Source organism: Sarcophilus harrisii, chromosome 2 (genome assembly GCF_902635505.1).
Source record: "Sarcophilus harrisii chromosome 2, mSarHar1.11, whole genome shotgun sequence".
NCBI lineage: Eukaryota > Metazoa > Chordata > Mammalia > Dasyuromorphia > Dasyuridae > Sarcophilus > Sarcophilus harrisii.
The window spans coordinates 424034816-424059847 of record NC_045427.1 but is presented as its reverse complement, the minus strand read 5'-3'; the positions used below and the strand labels follow the sequence as shown (position 1 = coordinate 424059847).

The 25032-nt window shown below is 37.3% G+C and overlaps 1 pseudogene; it reads left to right on the top strand.

Annotated features, from left to right (window-relative positions):
• LOC100921560 overlaps positions 1-16874 on the top strand; it is a 38846-nt pseudogene extending 21972 nt beyond the window's left edge.
• The last annotated feature ends 8158 nt before the right edge of the window (positions 16875-25032 follow it).

Genomic DNA, 25032 nt, shown 5'->3' with positions numbered 1-25032 from the left:
GCTGGATACACCTTTAAGTTCCCTTGACGTCTTGTATTTAGTTAATGCATGGCCATATAAACTCCAGCTTCTCTGCCTGCTAATGAACAGAAAGGGGACAGGCAGTCATTTATAGAGGCTCCCAGGTGCCATATGCCACGAAGATGACTACACTATGGAATATCAGCCCTGTCCTTTGCAGGAGTGGGATAGCATATAGAGTATGGGTTCCAGAGTTAAGGGACCTGGGTTCAAATTCCATCTTTGGATTAGTATGTGGACCACAACATAGCATTTTCACTCCTTTTGTGGTTGTTTACTTGCATTTTGTTTTCTTTCTCAGTTCTTTTTTTTTCTTCTTGATCTGATTTTTCTTGTACAGCAAGATAATTGTATAAATATGTAGACATATATTGGATTTAACATATTTCATATGTATTGGATTGCCTGCCATCTAGGGGAGAGGATGGGGGGGAAGGGGGAAATTTTGGAACACAAGGATTTGCAAAGATAAGTGTTGAAAAATATCCATGCATATATTTTGTAAATAAAAAGCTTTAATTTTAAAAAAAAGTTTCCTAAAAAAGAAAGAAAGAAAGAAACTACTACTAGCTATGTGATATTGGGCAAATCATTTAGCAGAGTTCCTTTTCAACTCTAAATCTATGATCCTTTGTTCTCAGAGGTCTCTTTACTCAGCTCAACAAGCATAAGTGAAATATAGGAGATGCAAAGACAAACAAATTCTTCCCTCAAGAGCTTCCATGCAAAATAATTTGGAAGGAGGAAAGGACATATCCAGAAAAGCTTCCTAAAGGAAATATCACCTTAGATAGACTTTAAAGGAACAAGGAACTCCATGAAACTGAGGTAATGGAGGGAGTTAATTCCAAACAGGAAGGATAGCCCTGTAAACAACAGCTTAATTAGCCTAATTTGACTGGAATCCACAGAGCAGGTAAAGGAGAATAGTGTGTATTTAATCTAGAAAGGGAAATTGAAAGTCAGATTGTAAATAATGTTAAATGCCAGATAGAGAGGAGTCTGTATAATATTTCATTCCAGAATCAATAAGAAGCCAGTGAAGCTTCTTGAGCAGACTAGTGACACGGCTATATTTGTGCTTTAGTAATATCAATCTGGCAGCTGTATGGAGGAAGATTGGAAGAGGAAAAGCAGAAACCTCTATGAAAATTTAAGAACTAGACTAAGCTCCTGGAGGGTACATGTAGCATTAACCATCAGCACAACAGAAAGGCTATTCCTGAAGTCAAGGAGAATGAGATCATGGCATCTTTCCTAACACAAGGTACAGAAATCACTAGTGGGCTTTGCTTCTAGATTATAGACATTTTACCGTGTCCAGAACAAAAGTAGCAATTGAGTGCTTGTCAATCAATTCATCCATTCATTCAACAAGAGGTTAAGAAAGAAGAAAATGTCGGAGTAAACATGAACCCTGTTTCAAGTGATTCAGAACTTGAGTAGTCCCTTGTGCTGGGAAGGCTAGCCCTCTACCCTTCCATGGGCCTGGGATACAGTGATGTGGTCATTATTATTGTTGTTGATTATTTATTCTGAAGGGGGACCCGAGGAGGATGCCCTGACTTGCACACGAATTGGTTCCAAGTGAGGTTGAGTTACCCAAAGTCACCAGTCTCTCTTCCAGAGTCACCACGCCCAGGGGCAGGACCAAGCTGTGGGTCTGGGATGCAGCGGATGACCTTGACACTTCCGTGTCTGACCTGGTTCTAAGCATTTCACGGGGCCTGCTTCAGCCCCCTTCACGGATGTCAGAGCAAACTGTTCTCACGCCTTCATTCCGCTGGGGGAGGCATTCACTCACTGGGGAGAGACGTCCCCTAACTCACTCTCTGTCCAAAGCCTGCTGGTTATTCTCAACCTGGCGCAGCCTCCCTGCGGGGAGGGTTTCCCAGCTGCTGCATGGGGGACAGCTTCTGGGAGCCGTTGGTGGGAATCCAGGGAAGGGAGACAACAAAGACCATCAGTGGCCCTGAAAAGGCCCCAGCCGTGCTAGTCTTCCCTGAGTATCCCAGACACCCCACGATGCAGGGAAATGTGAAAATGTATAATGTATAATGCATTAGCACAGTTTCTCACAAGAGATACATTTGTTCATTCATTTTTTCAACTATTTATCAAATATCTATTATTCTCTAGGGAGTATACTAGGTACTATGGATACAAAGATGAAAAAAAATTACAGGGCTTACGTTCTACTGGGAGGAAGCAGCACATACACAGATAAGTAAATATACCATATGCACAAAACAAATGCAAACAATATTAAGAAACCCAAAATCTGGTGCTTGTTACTACTGTGGATTTGTAGGAGTCTTTTAAAATTACTTGTATCTCAATTTCTTTATCCAGAAAAATGACAAGTTGGACAAGATAGTCTCGGAGGCCCCTTCCACCTCTAGACCTGTGATCTCTGAACTAGGGGGGAATCAGCAATAGCCCCGTGTAGGAGGGGGTATTTGAACTGAGCCATGAAGTAAACTTGGGATTCTAAGAGGTGGAGGTGAGTGGGGAGCGTGGACATTGCAGGAATTTGAATTAGACTATCCATACCATGACATGCATGCTGGAATCAGTCTGGGATGGAACGAAGGCTGAGATTGTGGATGGGATCGGGGCTCTATCAAGTGATAATGTTAGAATTCTTCTAACATCAGAAATCCTCATTAGATTGTAAGCTCCTTGAGGGCAGGAGCTGTTTTTTGACTCTTTTTGTATCTTCAAGACTTAGAACAGTACCTGAAACATAATAGGTGTTTAATAAATGTTTATTGAATTGAACTGAATTAAATAGGTGGAGGGATGTCTTTCCACAGATTACCTTCTCACACCTCAGTCTAGACTTTATATTTCTGAGAAAAATCTTTCTTTGGCACTGCCTCCAAAACAAAAAAAGATTTATGCCTTTCCAGATAGCATGTGGGTATGTGCCAGTCCTATATCATGTCTACGGGGGGAGCATCTATCTTGAGACCTCTGTGGTTCACTGGGAACCAAGGGAAAGGATGGTAATACTGAAACAGTTCTCATTTATCCTCATGAATAAAATATCCCCAGCTTAATGTAATAAGCTGGAGGGCATCTAGAGGAAGGCATCCAAGATGATGAGAGGCTCTGAAAACCATGTTCTAAAAGTTGAAGGAATTGAGGCCCCAAAAGGCACAATATCGTCCATTTCAGATATTCACATTTTCAGATCTCTCTACTAAGGGAGGCAGCAAGTCATAGTGGAAAGAGCAAGGTATTTGGAGGGCCCACCTCTACCACTGACCACCTCAGTGACCACTCTCAGAGCCTCAGTTTCTAAGCCTGTTTCTTCCAAAAAAAGAACTGAACTAGATGTCCTCTCTTACAGCTCTATATTTAAATCCACGTTACTATGATCAGTCATCTCCGACTCAAAAATATTCAGAAAAGTACAATCTTTTGAATAGTGAGCATGGAGTCAGGAACACCTGAGTTCACACATGGCACTGGACACTTTCTAGCTGTATGATACTGGGCAAGTCACTTAATTTCAATTTGCCTCAGTTTCCTCATCTGCAAAACGGAGATAATAATAGCATCTACCTTTCAAGGTTGTTGTGAAGAAAAAAATGAGACAATTGCAAAACATTTAGCATAGTACCTGGCACATAATAAGTACTATATGTTAATTATTGTTCTTGTTATTGTTGTGATTGCTGGGCTATTCTCAGTGATGTCTGAGAAATGATGGAGAATTAGAAAGATTCCACTGGATTAAAAGAAGGTAAATGTACTGATTTTCAAAAATGGGAATAAGATGTATACTTCAAACAGCAGACCGATGTTCTGTAGTGGTTCTATTCAGCTCTAAAATAGACTATAAAAAGAAGAGTTTCTGGGGCAGCTAGTTGGTGTAGTGGATAGAGCACCAGCTCTGAAGTCTGGAGGACCTGAGTTCAAATCTGACCTCAGACACTTAACACTTCCTAGCTGTGTGACCCTGGGCAAGTCACTTAACCCCAACTGCAAAAAAACAAAAACAAAAAAACAAGAGTTTGCGAATAATTAGGGAAATGTTAATCACTATGAACCAAAACAACTTTATCAAGAATACATAATTGGTGGACTTGTGAATTGCTCTAATCATTCTGAAACAAAATTTGGATATGCAAAAAAGTAACTAAAATGTCCATACACTTTGATCCAGAAATCCCACTCCTGATTAAAGACACCAAAGAATAAAAGAAGGGTCACAAATATACCATGAAATTCATTATAACACATATTATCAAAGCAAAAAAATTAGAAACAAAATATGAACTAATGCAACCATTCTGAAAAGCAATTTGAAGCTATGATCAACGGACTATAAAATTGTTCATACCCTTCGATCTAGCAGGTCTATTTCTCAAAGAGATAATAAAAGAGGACTCAAATGTGCAAAAATGTTTGTGGCAGCCTTTTTTTGTAGTGGCAAAGAACTGGAAAGTGAGCGAATACCCATCAATTGGGGAATGACTGAATAAGTTATTATTTGTGAAAATAATGGAATATTACTATTCTATAAGAAATAATGAACAAGCTGATTTAAAAAAGCCTGAAAAGATTTACAGAATTGGAAACAAAGTAGGTGCCTGTCAGTTGGGAAATGGTTTAACAAATTGTAATATATGATATAATGAAATATTATCATTCCATAAGAAGCAACAAATGTAAAGAATCAGGAAAACATGAGAAGACTTCTATAAACTGATGCAGAATGAAATAAGTAGCATCAGGAAAACAATATGCATACATTACCAAAGAAGTACAAAACCTTAAACAACAACAACAATAACAAAAACCAAAATAGCCCTGATTATATTGCCCAAATTTGCCTGAAGAAGAATTGAGAAAATGCAACTCACATTATTTGTGGGGTGAGCTTCGGGGCAGCAAGCCATATTATGTGGGTGTGAAATATTGCATATACTATTGGAAGGTATGCTAGCTGTTTTTGTTGAACTCATTTTTTCTCTTTTTCTTTTAAAATCTTTGTTGCCAAGGAAAGCTTTCTGGAAGGTGAGTGGAGGAGGAATATATTCGGAAATGAATGTAATATAAAAATAAAAGACATCAATAAAAAGTAATTTGAAAAGTGTAGTGGGGAAACAAAGAATACATCATGCCTAATTTCCATTTTTGACAGGATTACTAGACTAGTTGATTAGGGAAATGTTATAAACAAAGTATAACTGAATTTCAGCAAAGCTCTCTCACAATCTCCTTATGGATAAGATAAGAGAGATGGAGAATATTTTATAGTAGAGCTAGGAAGATCCAAAACTAGTTGAATAATGAACTCAAAGAATGTTTATTAACATACTGATGTCAAACTGGAGGGAGGGTCCCAGTGGAGTGACCTGGGACCTGTCTTTGCCCTGTTGAGTTCAACATTTTTATCAATGACTTGCTTGACAATTATACTGATGATGCAAAGTTAGGAGGGATAACTCAAACAGTACATAATGGAATTTAGATCCAGAAAAATCTTACCAACCAATAACAATCAATCAACAAGCATTTATTAACATTTACTATGTGCTGGGCATTGTATAAGATGCTAATAAAACAAAGACAAGAACAAAATCATTTCTGCCTTAAAGAGCTTATGTTCAGCTAAGGAAAATAATATGGAAACACATAAATAAATACAAAATAGATATAAAGACAAGATAGTTCCAAAGGGAGACATTGGCAGCTGGGAAGTTAGATGGATTTCATGTAAAAATTGATGTGAGAGCTAAGCTTTGAGGAAGAGGAGAATTTCAGGGTCCTATAGGAGACAGCATACTGTGAGTAAGAAACAGCAAGTCTGCCATTTTGACTGGAGTATGGAAAGCACAATGGGAATAATAACATATAATAAGTCTGGCAATGTAAAGTGATGCATAAACTAGCAAAGTAAAAGAAAAGATGCAACAGAACAGAATGAGGGAAAGATAGTTAGAAAAATCTAGGTGAAAAATATCCCAAGGTTTTAGCAATCACAAGCAGAATCTAATGTAAAGATGAAAACAGAGCTACAAGACAAATATATGATGTGATATAGTAGCCAAAAAAAGCTAACTCAATTGTTAGCTGCATCTATAGAAGCATGATATCCAAAGTAAAAGAAGGGATGGCCATGTGGAAACTGAAGTGGAATAGGCTGTTGTGAGACACAGTGAGTTCCCTCCTATGCCATCTAGTTGCCTCTTACAGTAAATTTCTCTGAGTATATCTGATACACATAAATCATGTACAAATATATAAAAACAAGAGCCATTTCCTCATTATATTAACTGTCTAATCAAATGAACAGGTAGTCCTCAAAAGAAGAAACCCAAACTATCAACATGCATATGGGAAAAAGTTCCAATTGACCAATAATAAGAAGAAAAACATCTCTTAAATTCTGCCTCATACCTTCAGACTGGCAAAGATGATAAATGAAAATGGCCATAATTGGAGGGACTGTGGGAAAGCAGACCCACTTAGGCATTTGTTGGTAGAATTGTGAATTGTTCTAGCCATTCTAGAGAGTAATTTGGAATCATATAAAAAAAAGTCACTAAATTGCACATATCCTTTGACTCCAATACCACTTTTAACCATATACTCCAAGAGATCAAAGAAATAGGCAAAAGTCAAATGTGTGCCAAAAATTTATAGTAGCACTTTTTCTTACAGCAAGGAACTGGAAACTAACAGGATGTTATTATTGGGGAGTGGCTAAGCAAATTATGATATATAAAGTATAATATGAGCAATGACAAAAGGGACAAATTCAGGGAAACTTATGAAGATTTGACTGAACTGATGCAAAGTGAAATGAGCAGAACCAGAAAAATAATTCATACGATGTTTATAATATTTTAAATGAAGACAACTTTGAAATTCTGAAAAATAGGACAAATCATGAGAAACCCAAAAAAATGATAAAATATGTTTCTCACTTGCAGAGAGAATGAAAGGATGAAGAAAATTATAAGTGTACAAGATATATATTCTCAGATGAAACCAATTTTACTTGGTACTACTTATTTGGGGGAGGGAAGGGATTCATTAATTTTGGGTGGGGGAGAATTGGTAGATAGAGTAGGAGATAATAATTATGATTTTTCAAAAATTAAAAAGCATCAGCAAAACATTTTTTAAAAGAGAAGAAGGAAGTTCAGAAGGGAACATAGACAAAATAGTATTTAGTACTATCATGCTAAATTTAATATATTTTTTAAAAAGTTGTACAACAAAAGAAATTTAGTGTTTCAAACACCATTTCCCTTTCTTTCCTTTGTATATGAAAATATTCATATTTGTTGATGTTTGATAGGTTCATAATTTTTTTTTAATTCTAAACATAAATACCACATTTTTCAGTGTTAAAGGATACATCCCTCCTTTCTGTTAACAATAAAACAAGCTGGTTCATTTTTGTTTTGTAAGGTGTTTATTGGTATGTTTGGAAGGAAGTGTCTATGTGGGAAAAAAATGTCCTTTGTTATTGAAAATGAGAGATAGACACAGACTTTGAGACATATCTAGTCAGTCTGAGGTGGCAACAGCCAGGAGAGAAGCAATCTGCTGGGACTTCTCTATCAGCTGCCTGAGGTCACTTCTCCTGCCTTCTAATCTACCTCCATTCTTTCACTCAGCCCACTTGGGCCAACCCTTCCGAGCCTCCTTACAGAAATGGGTTTCCCCACCTCAGTCTTCTCTAATGTGAAACACCATCTTCTCCGAACTCCAGTGGAGACTCTAGAAACCTAGAAGCCATAGTTCCCATAGTATGACAGCCAGTTGTCCAGGTCACCTTACAAGACAGTCATAAAGAAAGCACAGATAGAAGTGTAAACACTATTCCTGACTACAACCCATTCTCCATTTCTATAGGATCATAGATTTAGGCCTAGAAGAGACATAGGGATCACTTAGAAACAAGATTAAAAAGGATAACAGAAATAGAAGGAAGAGACTTCCATCCCTTCCACTTTATATAAGTGGAAATTGAATCTCAGAGAGACAAAGTGATTTAGTCAGAATTAAGCAGAAGAGCTAGGATTCAAAATCAGATCTTTTAATTCCAAATCCAACATTGTTCCACTGTACCCATATCTTCCCCAAGCCTTAGGAGGCTACTCTTGCTACCCTAATATCAGCATGTATAAAACCTTCTTCCTTAATGGTTCAGAGAAACCTGGGAAAATTTATAGTATAAATTGATGGAGAGTGAGATGAATAGAACCAGGAGAATACCATGTATACATGATGACAATCTTGTAATGACAAACAACTTTGAAAGTCTTAGGAATTCCTAATATCACAATGACCAATAACAATTCAAAAGGACCCATTATGAAACATGCTACCCATTTCCTGATAAAACTGACTTGAGTGCAGAATAAGACTTTTGGGGGGAAATGTGTGTAATGAAGAAATTTGTTTTTCTTGACTATGTATTTATAAAAGGAGTTTTGTTTTTATTTCTTTTTTAGTTATAATGAGGAAATGGGAGGAGAGGTGGTAGATTTTTACTGATTGAAAAAAATAAATTTATTCAGGCCAATTCCAATAGATTTGTGTGGAGAGAGCCATCTGCATCCAGAGGACTTTGGGGGCTCGCTGTTGATCACAATATAGTATTTTCATCTTTTCTGTTGTTGTTTGCTTGCTTTTTATTTTCTTTCTCACTTTTTTTCTTTGTGATCTGATTTTTCTCATACAGCATGATAAATGTGGAAATACCTACATATGAATTCTAAGGGAGGAGTGAGTGGAAGGAAGGGAGAAAAATTTGGGAATACAAAGTTTGGCAAGGCTGAAAACTATCTTTGCATACATTTTGAAAATAAAAGGCTATTTTCAAAAATAAATTAATTAATTAATTTAAAAAATTTAAGAAGCTAGCCCCTCATTCCCACAAGTAGTTCAAGCGGCAATGGTGTTGCCGGAAAAGAAGCTGTGAATCTCACTTGGATTCCTGTCTCAGGTGGAGTTTAACTAAAAGCTGTGTGGATGGGCCTCCCTTGGGGAGTGTGGAAGTTTACATTGGAGAAGCAACAGCCCCAGACAGCTTGTGTAGAGCCATAAACCATCTCCCCTCTGCTGAGCTATTAAGAGCTTCTCCTATAACTCACTCCTTACCTCCTTGGTGACTCTGATTGCTTCTCTTGAAGCAAAAAAGCTACATGGAATAAAATGGTGCCAGAATTGAGTCATTAGAAGATCTGTCTTCACATCTGGGAGTTGCTTAATAATGATAATGATGAAGATGACAACAGTGATGATGATGATGATAGCCTGTAACTTAAGGCTTGCAAAGAACTTTATATTTATTACTTTATTCAATCTTTAGAACAACCCTGTGACAATATTTTCTTTTTTGTAGATTTTTATAGATGAGGAAACAAAAGCTGAGAGAGATTAAATGACTTCCTCAGTCTAGTCTTTCTCATGCTAGTAATTAACACAGGTTGCTAAGTAAGACTTCTTGACTGTAAATCTAGCAATCTATCCTTTTTTTAATAATATTTTTTTCATTTACAAATCAAGTGATTTTTAAACAAAATTTTGAGTTTCAAATTTTCTCTTTTCCTCCCACCATTTTCTCCTCCCCAAGAGGATAACCAATTTGATATAGGTGATACATGTGCAATCATGTAAAACATATATCCATATTTATAATTATATGGAAAAAGAACTAGAACAAAAGGAAAAAAACACACAAAAGTGAAAATAGTATGTTTCAATTGCTTTCAGGCTTCATCAGTTCTTTCTTTAGATGTATATAAGCATTTTCCATCTTAAGTCTGTCTTGGATCATTGTATTGCTAAGAATAACTAATCAATCATAGTTGAGCTTCACACAATGTTGCTAATGTGTACAATATTCTTCTGGCTCCACTCACATCACTCAGCAGCAGTTCACGTAGATCTTTCCAGATTTTTCTGAAATCTGACAGCTCATCATTTCTTATAGCATAATAGTATTCCACTGCATTCATGTACAACTTGTTTAGCCAATCGATGGACATCCCCTCAATTTCCAATTCTTTGTCACCACTAAAAGAACTGTTATAAATATTTCTATACCTGTGGGTCCTTTTTCCTTTTTTATGGTCTCTTGGGGATACAGATCTAATAGTGGTACTTCTGGATCCAAGGGTATGTCCAGTTTAATTGCTCTTTGGACCCACTTCCAAATCCAGATTCTATTCTTTTTTTTTTTTTTTGCTGAGGCAATTGGGGTTAAGTGACTTGCCCAGGGTCACACAGCTAGCAAATCTGAGATTAGATTTGAACTCGGGTCCTCCTGACTTCAGGACTGGTGCTCAATCCACTGCATCACTTAGCTGCCCCTCAGCATTCTATTCTTTAAGGAATCTAGATCTTTCTCTCCGTGTAATCTTGACCAAGTCCCTTATCATTCAAGTCATTACAGCACAGGTCGACAACTGGAGCCCCTTACAAGCCTCCTATTCCAACCCTCTTTATTCTTATTTTTCAAATGAGGGAAATAAGGTTACTCTGGTAGAAAGAATCAAAGGCAGAAGTTAAAACAAGGTCCTCTAATGCTAAACCTAATATTTCCTCTTCTGCAAAATTAGAAACATGGATGAGATAGTTCCCAAAATTTTGTACCATTTTGGCTTATTAGGAAACCAAGATATGTGCAGGACTCCAGGGTTGTCTTGGGGATCCCCTGGCCACATAGGGGTATGGTGTTTCTTGTAGATTCAGGAGCAAAGACCCAAGTGGGAGACTCTTCTAGGCTAAAACACTTGGGTCCCCACTCCCAGCTTTCATTGGTCCCCGTAACGCGGTAGTGTAATCCAGGCACTAATCCAGGTATTTGAAGCCAAATAACCACTTGTGCTAAAACAGCCAGAAAATTGAAGTATAAGTGGTCAGAATTATTGCCTTAGGTCTGCATTTCCTACAAATTGTTTGAAAGGAAAAAGCCTAACTGAAAACTTTTTTTTTCTTTTCCTTCAATAACGTTGTGGGTGTCTGTGTGTTTGTCTATGTTTGTATGTATACACACTCACACATGTGCCCGCACAGACACTTAAGCATCATTTAGTGGTAGCAGAGAGCATAGACAGAGTCAGAAACCCTGAGTTCTAATCCTAGATCTGCCACTGACTGGCAGTTCTCAAACTTTTTGCTGCAGGACGTTTTCAAATCACTCAGGACCCTCTAAAGAGTAATTGTTCCTTTAGTTTATGTAAATCAATATTTGTCACGTAAAAATATAAATGCTTCGAGATTATTTTGAAAATAATTTGCACCTTGCAAAACTCCTGAGAGGTTTGGGGGAATCACAGGGGTTTCTCAGACTTAACTTTGAGAATTACTGGCATTAAATAGTCAGTCTAATGGCTCTCAAATGGTAGGCTCCAAACTTATGAGTGGATAATGCAAGTCCATTTTTTCCATCTTTGCCTCTGATTGCATTAGTATAGAGAATTCCTAGCAAGGAAATTCTCTTCCAGGATTATAGACAAGCAACTATTTTGCAATTTAGAGTCTTAGAAAGTTCCCTGGACTCCAAAATTATGAAGAATCAGCACACAAAGCAAAAGGAGAAATATCAGTAGACAACCCCTCCTCCAGCCCACTTCTTTGCAGAAGTAGGAGGTTTAGAAGCATGGTACATTACACATATTTCAGACCTTTTCAATATATATTGATCAGTTTTACTGATTTTGTCTTTTTTTTCCTTTAAGAAATGTTATTTGTTATATGAAATGCCTTTGTGAAGGGGCAGGAGAGAGATAACGGAAGAAATTTTGGTAATATTAAAAAATATATATATCAATAAAAACTGTTAAAGAAAAAAAAAAAAAGAAAGAAAACTACCTGGGGCGTTGAGAAGGTGAGCAATTTGCCTAGATTCACAGAGCCAGTATATTTCCAAGAAGGGACTTGAAACCAGACATTCTTGACTCAGATATCTGATTTCTATCTACTCTGACCAATGCATCAACTGCATAAATAAGCAAATTTATTCTCTTTAAATTGAAAATTGTCTCACAAATATAAGGCCAAAGTTCAGATGCTCAGAGTTTTGACAATCTCAGTACTATCTAGGTTACTCTGTGCCTGAACAAGACCTCCTCTCTGCCCAAAGTGTTCTTCCAGCTTCAGCTTGAAGGCCTCCCTTGACAGGGAGTTTTCAGCTCTAATTGTGAAGTTTCTCCTTAATTCAAACCAACAGTTGCCTCTGTAACCTCCCCTCATTGCTTCTAGTTTTAGGGACCTAGTTTAATTCCACATGACCTTGACAGGGTCTGAAATTACTGGAGTGAGTTACCATGTCTCCTGTAAATCTTCTCTTGTCTAAGCTGTAATTATCCCCTTCCCAATTTCCATGTCCATCTCCTTTAACAGGTCCTTACATAGGGGGCAGTGACATAGTAAATGGAAGTTGGAGGCCTAGGCTTGAATGCTACCTGTCTGTGACACTTACTACTTTAGCTGTATAATCAAGTAAATGAATCTCTCTGAACTTCTGTATACGCTGGAGATAATTTTACCTAAACCTCATGCGTTTGTGAGGCTCAAATAAAATAATGCATGTTTAAAAAAACCTCTGTGAGCTTTGAAGTAGTAAATAAATGTCTATTCTTTTTATATCTCACAGAAAAACGAGCTAAGGCCACTGAATGAGAGCTCGCTCTCTCCTCTTCTCATTTCTCATCTCTCTGAGCTTGACCATCTCCTCCTTTCTTCAGTGGAAGATGAAAAGGTTCCTTGTCTTTCCAAAGCCAGTCTCTACTACATGCAGTTTTGAACCTGTCGCTTCCCACCTTCTCCAATAGACCATTTCTGCTATATCATCCCAATTCTCTATAATCTTTCATTTCTTCTATCTATCAATATATCAATATCAATCTCTGCAGCCTACAAACGTTACTATGGCTTTCCAGAAAACTCTCACTTGATCCTACCAGTTCTGATCACTAATGTATTTCTCTAACCCTTCTCAGATAATCTCCTTAAAAAGGTTGTCTAGACAAATGCTAAAGGGGATATGGAAAAAGAGGTACACTAATACACTGTTGGTAGAACTGCGAACAGGTGCAAGCATTCTAGAGAACAATTTGGAACTATCCTCAAAGGGCTACAAAGCTCTTCATATTCTGAAATTACATTTGCAAGATTTCAGACATATTCTTACCAACCTTTATAAGATAAACTTCACTCTGGTCAGGATCCCATCATTCCTACATTTTAAGAGTGCTGAACCAAAGACTCGGAAAGACCTAAATGAATTGATGCTGACTAAAGTGAGCAGAACCAGAAGAATATTGTAGTCGTACATTGTGCAATGATCAACTTTGATAGACTTTGCTCTTCTTAGCATTACAAATGATCTAAGATGATTCCAAAAGACTCATCATGGAAAATGCAATCCACATTCAGATAAAGAACTATGGAAATTGAATGCAGATCAAGCAACTATTTTCATTTTTTTGCTATTTTTTTCTTTATTGTGGTTTTTCTCTTTTGTTTTGATTTTTCTTTCACAACATGACTAATACAGAAATATGTTTAATATGATTGTACATGTATAACATATCAGATTGTTTGCTGTCTTGGAGAAGGGAAAAAGGAGGAAGGGAGAAAACAATGGACATCAAATTCTTATAAAAGTAAATGTTGAAGGAAAGCTAGATGGCACAAAGATTAGAGTACTGGGTATGAAGTCAGAAGGACCTGAATTCAAATTCAACCTCAAACTTACTAGCTATGATTCTGGGCAAATCACTTAAGTCCAATTGGAAGGAAGGAAGGAAGGAAGGAAGGAAGGAAGGAAGGAAGGAAGGAAGAAAGAAAGGAAGGCAGGAAGGAAGGAAGGAAAGAAATCATTCACAAAAAAAGTAAATGACGAAAACTATCTTTACATGTAATTGAAAAAGATAAAATACTAATAAGTAGAAAAAACAAAAAGTATAATTGAGAAATATTTAATAAAATTCAATAAAACATACACACTGTCCCTCACCAAAAAAATAAGTGTTGAACCTTGAATCAGGAAGACCTGACTTTACATTCTGTCCTGAGTACTTAATAGCTCTGTAACTTAGGACAAATCATGTAACCTCTCTGGGGCTCCATTTCCTCATCTGCAAAATGGGGATAATAGTAGCACAGAACTTGTTATGGGTATACCAAAAAAAAAAAAAATCAAAAATCCTCAAGGAGCTTACAATCGAATGAGAAAGACAACATGAAAATTAACATTTGGCTTTGTGTCCCCAACATCTAACATTATCTTCCATATCAGAAGGACATCATAAGTGTTTGTTGGTGGTGATGATGTTAATGAAAACACTGCCTGTGAACCAAAGATTTTCAGTTTCTTGCCTGAGATTATATGATCTTATGCAAGGTGTAATAAATTCTTTCTGGCAGCATCATTTGTGTTCACATAAATCACTAGAAATGAATAGTGCTCAATCTGGAACAACTTGTATGAACTGATGTGAAATAAAGTGAACAGAATAAAAAGAACAATTTATATAATAACTACAATATTGTAAAGATAATCAACTGTGAGAGACTTGGGAACTTTGATCAACACAATAACCATCCACAATTCCAAAGGATTCATGATGAAACATGCTCTCTACCTGTAGATCAAAAGCTGAGGAACACAGAGTAAAGACTGAAGCATTTTTCCTTATCTTTTTGTCTTTTTCTTTTTGATGAGGGTGGAGGAGGAGAAGGAAACATGACTAAAGCAAGAATCTGTTTAGCATGACTATACGCATTTGAATTGTCTTTTGTTTTTTCTTGCTTTCTCAATGAGTGAATAAGGGAAGAAGGAAAGAGAATTCATAATATAAAATAAAATGAAATTGAATTTTTTAAAAAAGAAATGAATAGCAATCATTTGGTTTAATAAGCATAGCAAGTATCTTCTGCTACATCTATTTAAACTACACTTTTGCTTATATATTCTTAAAGTAATGCTCTATGCTCTAAGCCCCAATTCCCAGTCTCAGAAACCCCTTGCCCAATTATAAATTACAAGCTGTTACATTGTAGCCTGAAAAGAGACACCTTGCTTAAAATGTTAACAACAACAATAACAACAAAATTTAAGAAAAATACATTAAAAGCAAACAATATCAATATCCATTTCCCAAAGCAAATCATCACCCACACTCCAGTTCTAGGAGACCCAAATCCTTCCTTTGTGGTGCCCATGCAGACTCATTGATAAATCACTCCAAATTAGGGTATATCTCCTATTCAGTAAATACAGAAAAGATATTTCTTCTCAACACCTGAGTTACCAAAGAAATGAGGAGTCTTTAGGAATCTGCAACTGCCCTTCTCAGGATAGAAAAGGTGAGTTCTGCCCCAGGTGGGTAAACAAGAAATAACTACAGCAAGTCCAAAAAAATCTTAGATTGCCAGAAAGTAGTGGAAAACTCATTGAATTCTTCACAACAGAAGTGGGGAGAATCTAGAACTTAGTGGCTATTTCTCTCCTATTTGAGAAGCAGTGCTATGTGGTAAATAGAGGACAAGACTGGAATTCAAATTCTGCTTTAGCCATTGAATGGCTATGTCAATCAACAAGCACTTATTAAATGCTTACTATGTGCTGGGTACTGAGCTATGAAATCCTAAACGAGTCATTTAACTTATCTTAAAATTTTTTTCTTTATCATAAAATGAAAATAATCATACTTCACATGGTTGTTGAAGCTTAAATGAGAGAATTATGTAAAGAACTTTGAAAAAATTTTAATTATAAAAGAGGACACAATGCATAACACATAGTAAATGATTAATAAATGCATTTAATTCATTTTCATTCATGTAAAACAAAATAATAGCATTCTTTCCTCTTTACCCTATTCAACTGGTGTCTACTAACCTAGGTACCCATTCTTGCAAGCATGTAAGACAAATCTTTCGTGCATCCATCAGTGAGTCAGTGGAATTCTTGGGCATTAGGAACAAAGCCATCTTGGATTGATAAATTCATCCATTTCTGTATGTGGCAGATGTGAAGGTGATTGCAGTAGCCTGGGTTTATGGATCCATGAGTATTTATTACTCAGCTGTGGATAATGTGATAAAACTCAATCTGGAAATCTCCCAATTCATCAGCAATCTACTGGTGCTGGGTGTGTCATGGTCATCTATCCACATCATTGGGGTCAGTCTTGGAGCACATGTTGGGGAAATAGTCGAACAACTCTATAAAGGCCAGCTGGGAAGGATAATAGGTCTGGATCCTGCAGGGCCAGAGTACACCACGGCTACCTTGAAGAATGACTGGACCTGGGGATGCTTTATTGTAGAAGTCATTCACACAGATACAGACAATCTGGGTATCCAGCTTCCAGTAGGACACGGGGATTACTTTGCCAATGGTGGCCATGACCAGCTGGGGCGTCCCTCATTTATTCATGCAGATTACAATATCTGATTTGTGACCACATAAGAGCCTTTCATCTCTATGTCAGTACATTGGAGAATTCCTGTCCACTCAGGGCCATTTCTTATATAAGGATTTCCTTTCAAGAGATTGTCTGATTGTGCTAAAAAAATCAGTATTCTTGTCCTAGTATTCTTGACCCAGAATTAGTTTAATGAAATAAGGAGGGATGAACATGGAAAAGCTTCCCAAAGAAGTGAAAGTCTGCCTCCTGACCACTTCCTAGGCTCCATACAATCTCTACAATAGTATTGTGGAGTTTAATTTACAGAAGGTGAGAAACAAAAACACCAAGATTGAAGTCACTCTGCATAAACTGTTCAACCAGGAGAGAGGATGGGGACACAGAAATACAGAAATGCAGCATAAAGGCCATAATGTAAGAAAAAACAAAATCTAGACAAATGCAGAAATACTGTCATTGGGATCTATAGTTTGAAAACAGGTAAGCATAGAATTTCAAGGTTTAAGGAATCGTGATGACACATTGCTCATAAGCCCTTATCCGCAAATTAAAATTTAATTATCAAAGCACAAAAACAAAAAAGAAAAAGAATTTTGCAAATCTAAAAGTCCTGGGACTATTATGATTATTGTTGGGGAGGGGAGTTCCTCTTCCTCCTTACCACCCTCCCAGTTTTTTAAAACATTCTGTGTGAGAGAGGTTCCTGGATGCCCTCACCCATCCTCATGCTCTTACAGAGTTCTTCAGGTCCCAAAGCCTTGTGCAAACATGGCAGACCTCCAGAAAGGATTTTTTTTTACAAGCCTTGAGACAGACAGTCTCAATAATGTTCTGGATGTAAGCCCTGGGAAGTCAGTAAATGTCTCTATTAGAGTTGTTTTGTTATAGCAACAAATAGGAACAGTAAGGTGTGTGAGTGGGTGTTCAGGAGGACTAACACTTCATGCATGAGGGTTTGCCAAGGGCTTTTCAGGATAATCCTGAATAATCAAAGGCTTTTCTACCTTTGATGTCACCTTTCACCTGTCACCTGTGACTTCAAGACCTTCAGCATTGCAATAACCACCCCCAGATAAAACCATCTCAGTAGATGGACTAAACCAGGTTGAGAGTCACTGACAGGCTTCAAACTCACCAATGATTTAGTGGACTGTCTACCCCAAGCTTGGGATGGGTGCATGAGAATAATTTGCTCTCTCAGGAGAATGGGTGCATGAGAACAACTTGCTCTCCCAAGAGAATGGGTACATAAGAACAATTTGCTCTCCCAAGAGAATGGGTGCATAAGAACAATTTGCTCTCCCAGGAGAATGGGTGGATGAGAATAACTTGTCCCAGTTGCCATGAAAACAGCTGAAGCAGGTCCTGAGGAACTCTTAGAGCTCAGTCAACCATCAAAGTCATGCACTGCATCTGGGCCATCACCAAGCATCTTGACTTTTGTCTTCCACTGGACTTAGATGATTCTGGAAGAGTCAGTGAGACTGACAACTTTGGGCAACTCTGCCTCCCCTAAAACTAATTCACACCAGACTCAAGACACCACCTTGTGATGTCATTGGTCCTCTTTGAAAACTTAGGATAAACAACTTCAGCTGTAGCCTTCATTTGGGAGGCACCAAGCTCCTAGCATTTTTCTGTTCTTAACGGATGATCTCTCGCCCAATAGCACATCTCCATTCTCTGGTCTCATTTTTCTTCACACCTGCACCTTGTGATATAGGATGGGATTCTCCTTTGCTCCTTCAGATTCCCTTCTTCTTTGTCTTCATATTGAAGCCCTTCTGGCTTGTTTGTTTTAAAGTACACTACATTTGTCCTAATAATTAAAGAATAGAGAGGTATCCCTTGGGCCCTTTTTTATTCTCTTTTAGGAATATTCCAGCCTGCACTTTGAACACAAAGAACAGTCACTTTTCTGTGGAAGAAATAAAACATGACACATTTTATTCAGGTTGCTGCAAATTTCTCCCTGTATTCCATACTTGTAGGGAAGTAAGATCTTCAGTCCTTTATCATTTTTACTAATAGCTCCCATGGAGAGCTAGATACATTAGGAGAGATAGTGAGATGGCACTATGTGTTCACTTGGAGCATTAGATTTGGAGTCAGGAAAGTATGTGTTCAAATCCTGCCATATACACTTACTGGCTATGCAAGAACTTAAACACTGTTTCAGTTTCTTATCTGTAAAATGGGGATAATAATATTACTTACCTCCCAGGATAAAATGGAATATATATAATTGTTTACATTCTTTTATAATATTTTTCATTTTATTTGTTTATTATATTATTTTATAATATAAATGTATAATATAAAATAAATTTATTTATTATTTTATAATATAAATGTTATTTATATTATATTGTTTCTTGACCTGATGAGAGGCTTGATACTAGAGTAGTTTATCATTTCCTTCTCCCACTCATTTTATAGATGAGGAAACCAAGGCAAACAGAATTGTAATTTGCCCAAAGTCACATAACTACTAAGTATCCAGGATCAGATTTCAACTCAAGAAGATGAGTCTTCCTAGCTGAATAAAGTGTTTCGCAAACCTTAAGCACTATATAAATAATAGCTGTTATCATTATTAATTGAAATTTTGTTATTTTCAGATGTGTCCAGTTCCTTGTGACCCCTTCTGGAGTTTTCTTGGCAGAGATACTGGAAGGGTTTGCCATTTTCTTCTCCAGCTCATTTTACAGATGAGGAGACTGAGGCACACAGGGTGAAGGGACTTGCCCAGGGTCACACAGCTAGAATCTGAGGTTTTCCTGAGGCTTGGTGCTCCCCGCCCCCTGCCACCCAGCTGTGCTACCCCAGAGGGACATTTTGTGTTGACAGGATTGGTTTCAGTGGCCTTCTTTGAAGCTTCCATCTGTTGCTCCTGTTTGGAGCCAGACATAACAATTTGTCATCTCTCTTTTACATAGTAGCCTTTCCAATACTTGAATATAGCTGAGTCCTGCCTGAGTCCTCTTCCCCAGGCTGATAAATCTTTAGTTATCAGAGATGCAGTTAGTCATACAGTTCCCCTCTTTTGGTCACTCTCCAGATTTCAGCATCCTTCCTAAACAGCGTGTCCTAGATCTGAACACAATGCAGCAATGGGATCTGATGAGGATAGAGAACATCACTGGGACTATGACCTCCCTTTTACTGGAAATCCTGCCCCTCTTAATGAAGCCTCAGTTCCCATTCCTTTGTTTTGTTTTGTTGGCTGCCTCTTCCTCCTGCTGGTGAGCACCCAGGTAGCAGAGTGGAGAGAGAGCCCAGCATGGACTTCCTGAGTTCAAATTTGCCCATAGTCACTAACTGTGCGACCCAGGGCATGTCCCTTAACCCTGTTTGACCCTCATCTATAAAATGAGCTGGAGAAGGAAATAGCACAGCACTCTAGTATCTTCTCCAAGAAACTCCCAAATGGGTTCATGTGAAGTCATAAATGATTGAACAATCCCCCTGCTTACTCATATTGATTTTTTTTTTGGCTGAGACAATTGGGGTTAAGTGACTTACCCAGGTTCACACAGCTAGGAAGTGTGAAGTGTCTGAGATCAGATTTGAACTCAGGTCCTCCTGACTTCAGGACTGATGCTCTAGCCACTGCGCCACTCAGTTTCCCCTCATATTGATCTTGAAGTCCAATAAGACTCTCAGATCTTTTTTAGAACCATGCTTTTCTACCATTTTTGTGAAGTTAATGTTTTGTCCCCAAGTACATAGTTATCCCTATTAGATTTCATCTTATTATATTCGCCCAATGCCTGCCAAAATTCCTTGAATCCTCTGCCTGCTCTCCCTCTCAGCTTTGAAGACCACACCATCTGTGCCTTTATTCCAGTCACTGATAAAAATGTGAAATAGCACAGACTCTGGGGCATCCACTGGAGACCTCTTGTCAAATTGACATTGTACCAATAGTGACTGTACTTTGAGTCATCCACATCCCTTCAATTATGAATCCATGCTAGTTCTTAGCAATCAGCACTTCCCTGTCTAGATGCTCACTAACCATCTCTTTCATGGCTCATTCTAGAACTTTCCCAGAAAATGAAGTCAAAGTCACACTGGTCGATGCAGTAATTTACAGAATCCGCTCTCATCCCTCATTTAAAAAAAAAAATTTGTGACATTTGTTCTTTTTCAATCTGTGTTCCCTCTCCAATTATCCGAAATCTTGCAGACATCATTGACAGTGCTCAGCAATCCATCTGTCAAGTCTTTCTGGATTCAAAGATATAATTTATGGGGGCCAGACTATCAAGGGTGGTTAGATGTTCTACTATTTCCTCACTTATCTTGGGTATCACCTCCTTGTTACTCATTCTTTTTTGCCATTCCTAGCATAAAGGTCATTCTCCTTTGCAGAGAAATAGAAAATAAGATAAGAACTGAGCAGTTCTGTCTGCTCTCCTTTATCAGTTATCATCATCCCATGCACCCCAAACACAGGTCTTACCCTGTCTTTGATCCTCCTCCTTTTTCATCCAACACAGCTGAAATAATCCTTTTTGTTATCCTTGGCTTCCTTGAGCTGCCTCAGCTCAATTGGAGCTTTAACATTCAGACAATCACAGCTCTGTGCCAGGGGCTCCTAACAATGACCTTCAGATGAGCTCAGAGGATCAACAGACCAGGTCAGACCTGGAGGATACTAAGATTTCAGGCACACCTCCATTTCTTCAGTTCAGGACACTTGGGCTCTCTCATCGATATTTGGGGAAGGGATCTATGAGATGTAAAGAGGGCCAGGTGCTTTGTAGTCTGGTATCACTCAAGCTCACCTGATTGGGTTTCCAGCTCTGATGTAAATAAAACTAATTTCAACTGTGACGGATTTGGCTCTTTTCAATAATGCATTGATTCAAGGCAATTTCAATAAACTTATGATGGAAAGTGCCATTGGCATCCAGAGAGAGAATTTTGGAGACTAAATATGGACCGAAGCTTAGTATTTTCACCTCTTTTTTGTTGTTGTTTGCTTGTTGTTGTTGTTTTTCTTTCTTGTGTTTTTTTGCCTTTTGATCTGATTTTTCTTGGGTAGCTTAACAAATATGGAAATATGTTTAAAGGAATTGCATGTGTTTAACCTATATCAGATTGCTTTCTGTCTTAGGGAAGGGGAAAAGGGAGAAAAAATTGGAACACAAGGATATGAACAGACAATTTTCAGAGGAAGAAATTAAAACCATTTCTAGTCATATGAAAAAATGCTCTCAATCACTACTGAGTAGAGAAATGCAAATTAAGACAACTCCAATGTACCACTGCACACTTCTTAGACTAGCTATAATGATAGAAAAAGATAATAATAAATATTGGAGGAAATGTGGGAAAACTGGGACACTAATACATTGTTGGTGGAGCTATAAATTGATCCAACCATTCTGGAAAGAAATTTGAAACTATGCCCAAAGGACTATCAAACTGTACATACCCTTTGATCCAGCAGTGGCTCTACTGGGTCTGTATCCTAAAGAGATCATTTAAAAAAGGGGAAAGGACACACATGTGCAAAAATGTTTGTAGCAGCTTCTTTTTGAAGGAACTGGAAACTCAGTGGATGCCCATCAGATGGGGAATGGCTGAATGAGTTATGGTATATGAATGTTATAGAATATTAATGTTCTGTGAGAAACGATCAGCAGGATGATTTTGGAGAGACCTGGAGACATTTACATGAACTGATGCTGAGTGAAGTGAGTAGAACCAAAAGAACATAGTACAGAACAAGATTGTGTGATGATTAACTCTGATGGACTTGGCTCTTTTCAACAATGAGGTGATTCAGGCCAAATCCAATAGATTTGTGATGGAGATCGCCATCTGCATCCAGAGAGAGGACTATGAGAATTAAATATGGATCACAACATAGTATTTTCATTTTTTGTTATTTGATTGTTTTTTTCTCAATTTTTTTTCCTTTTTGATCTGATTTTTCTTATGCAGCACAATAAAGACAGAAATATGTAAAGAAGAATTGCACATGTTTAACATATATTGGATTACTTGCTGTCTTATTTTGAAAATAAAAAGCTATTATTATTTTTAAAAAAGAAAAAATGGAACATAAGGTTTTACAAAGGTGAATGTTGAAAATTATCTTTGCATGTATCTGAAAAACTAAAATACTACTTTGAAAAAATTTTTTAAAAGAATTAATCACCAAGGTTATATGAGAAACAGAAGTTTCTAAAAGCAATAGAATGGATTTCTAGGAAAAGAGGAAGGTAGGAAATATCTATAGAGCAGAGGTAGCCTATTGGTAGAAAGGCTAGCCTTGGGAAATCAAGGTTTTTCTGGCTTATCACATTCTTCCTCTGTTCCATTATCAGCCTTCCAGAATTAGCCCAGACCTAGAGAAAAAAAGGTTCATCAGGATCTTTAGGATACTCTCATTTTATTTAATTCTCAAATGTGTTTTATGGATGTCTTTTTTTAGATCATATTCATATCTAGATATATCTTATACAGCCAACTTAGTTATCCCTTATAATAAAGATTTTTTAAAATGACCCTGTAATTTTAAAAATAACACTTTGCACCATAGTACCTCTCTCACAATGTCAATGAAAAGATGTCTTCAGTATCTTTTCTCCAAGACAAAGACTGGTCATTAAAAGTATACAGATAACCTTAGGGCAGGGATATGAAATTTGTGACTCCCACAGTTTACCACTTGATCCAGTTAAACAACTGTCAATAAATAAACAAGAATTTTAAGAAAAAAATAAAAATAAAGATTACTCAGAGGTCCAACCTTCTCAATTTTAAAATAAGAAATGAAAACAGAGAAAGGGGAAATGGTTTTACAAGGTCCCAACAGATTACTGACTGAGACAGAAAGAAAGGGGGATCTTGACTCTTTCCACAACATTAGGCTACCACTTAACCTGCTCTAGGGAAGAAGACGTTTCTCAGACAAGTCTCCCATAGGGGTCAACCACTCTCTACATTATTGAGCAAATGATATATATTTTTTATCCATTTAAATAATTTACCACCTAAGAGAGAATTCAACTTCACCCACACCCATCTCCCAGAAAAAAAAGAAAAAGAAAACATCTTCAAGAGGGTACACAGAGGGGGAAAAACCATCAGGTTCAAATTAAAATCCTCTCTTCCTCTGACTTTTCTATAGATTTCTGGTTCAAATACAATAGGAATGGGTCTATTTCACTTAGTTCTTCCTCTCTGCTTCAAATGGAAAGGAGCAAACATCTTTTCTTCCTTAATAATTTATTGAAAGAAAGGATAAAAGGGTCCGAGTTCTGACAGAACACTAGCCCTTGCCCACTCAGCCAGTGTTTATAGAATCACAGAATCAGAAGGCTTGAAGGGACCTCAATGAAAGTCATTCATTATATTAATAACAATAAAAGACATTTATATAGTTTGTCAAAGTGCATGGAAGGTTTTACATACATTATTCTTTTAAAGTCTCCCAATCACCAGGAGAGATAAGTAATCCAGAAATTACTTTCTCCATTTTACAGAAGGGCAAACAGAGAATTGTGATAGACTAAGTGATCTCTAAGGCCCTTTTCCAATCAGAAGTTCTATGATCCTTAGTGGAAAGAAGCTAGGCCTGAATTTCTGATTTAAGCCCTGCCTTTCTATAGCAATAAATTATAAAAAACTAAGAGCAACAGTTTTCACCAACAGTAAAGGAAAGAACCGTGCACTGGTAATTGTTCCAAATGAAATAGGGACCTTGGGGGTGATGGATTCCCCATCTCTTCCGGGGCCCCCTCCTCAGAGATCAGAACTGCTTCCACCAGGTCTTTCTCTCAGTTTCACTCTGTGGCTCCTTTACAAAGGTATCTGCAATCATCCTTATCATTCTGCAGCCTTGATAAGAGTTTCACAGGCAAATGCACCCAGAAAGTAATAATAGGAGTGTTCAGTGCTGTGCCAGCTGTTGCCAGGTGTTTGTATGCACAGGCTGTCTCCATGGGGAATATAGGATTGTTCTCTACCAAGTGTCATGAATAAGTCACCAGTGACACAAAGTTCTATTGGAGGAAGGGAAGAAGAAACCTACATGTAAATAAATGGATAAAAATATAAAGAAAAATTTGCTAAAGCAACCAGTGGAAGGACGTGGGAACCAGAAAAGTTGATGCAATCTAAGGATCCATCTAGGGATGGATGAAAAGGGAAATCAAATCATAAAATTACAGAACTGAAAAAAAAAGAGAGAGCAAAATTTTAGAGAACATCTAGTCTGTTCTAGTAATAATAGTTAACATTTCTATAGTCCTTAAAAGTTGCAAATTACTTTACAAATGTTTTATGTATCCTGTTCATCATTTCTTATAGAACAATAATATTTCTTCATAATCACATACCACAATTTATTCAGCCATTCCTCAATTGAAGGGCATCCCCTCAATTTCCAATTCTTTGTCCTGAGAAAAGAACTGCTATAAATATTTTTGTACATAGAGATCCAATTCCCTTTTTTTTAAATCTCTTTTGGGATTCATACCTAGTAATGGTATTGTTAGGTCAAAGAATATGCATGATTTTATAGCCCTTTGGGCCTAGAAACAAAAAATTTTAATAAATCTATTAAAGATTT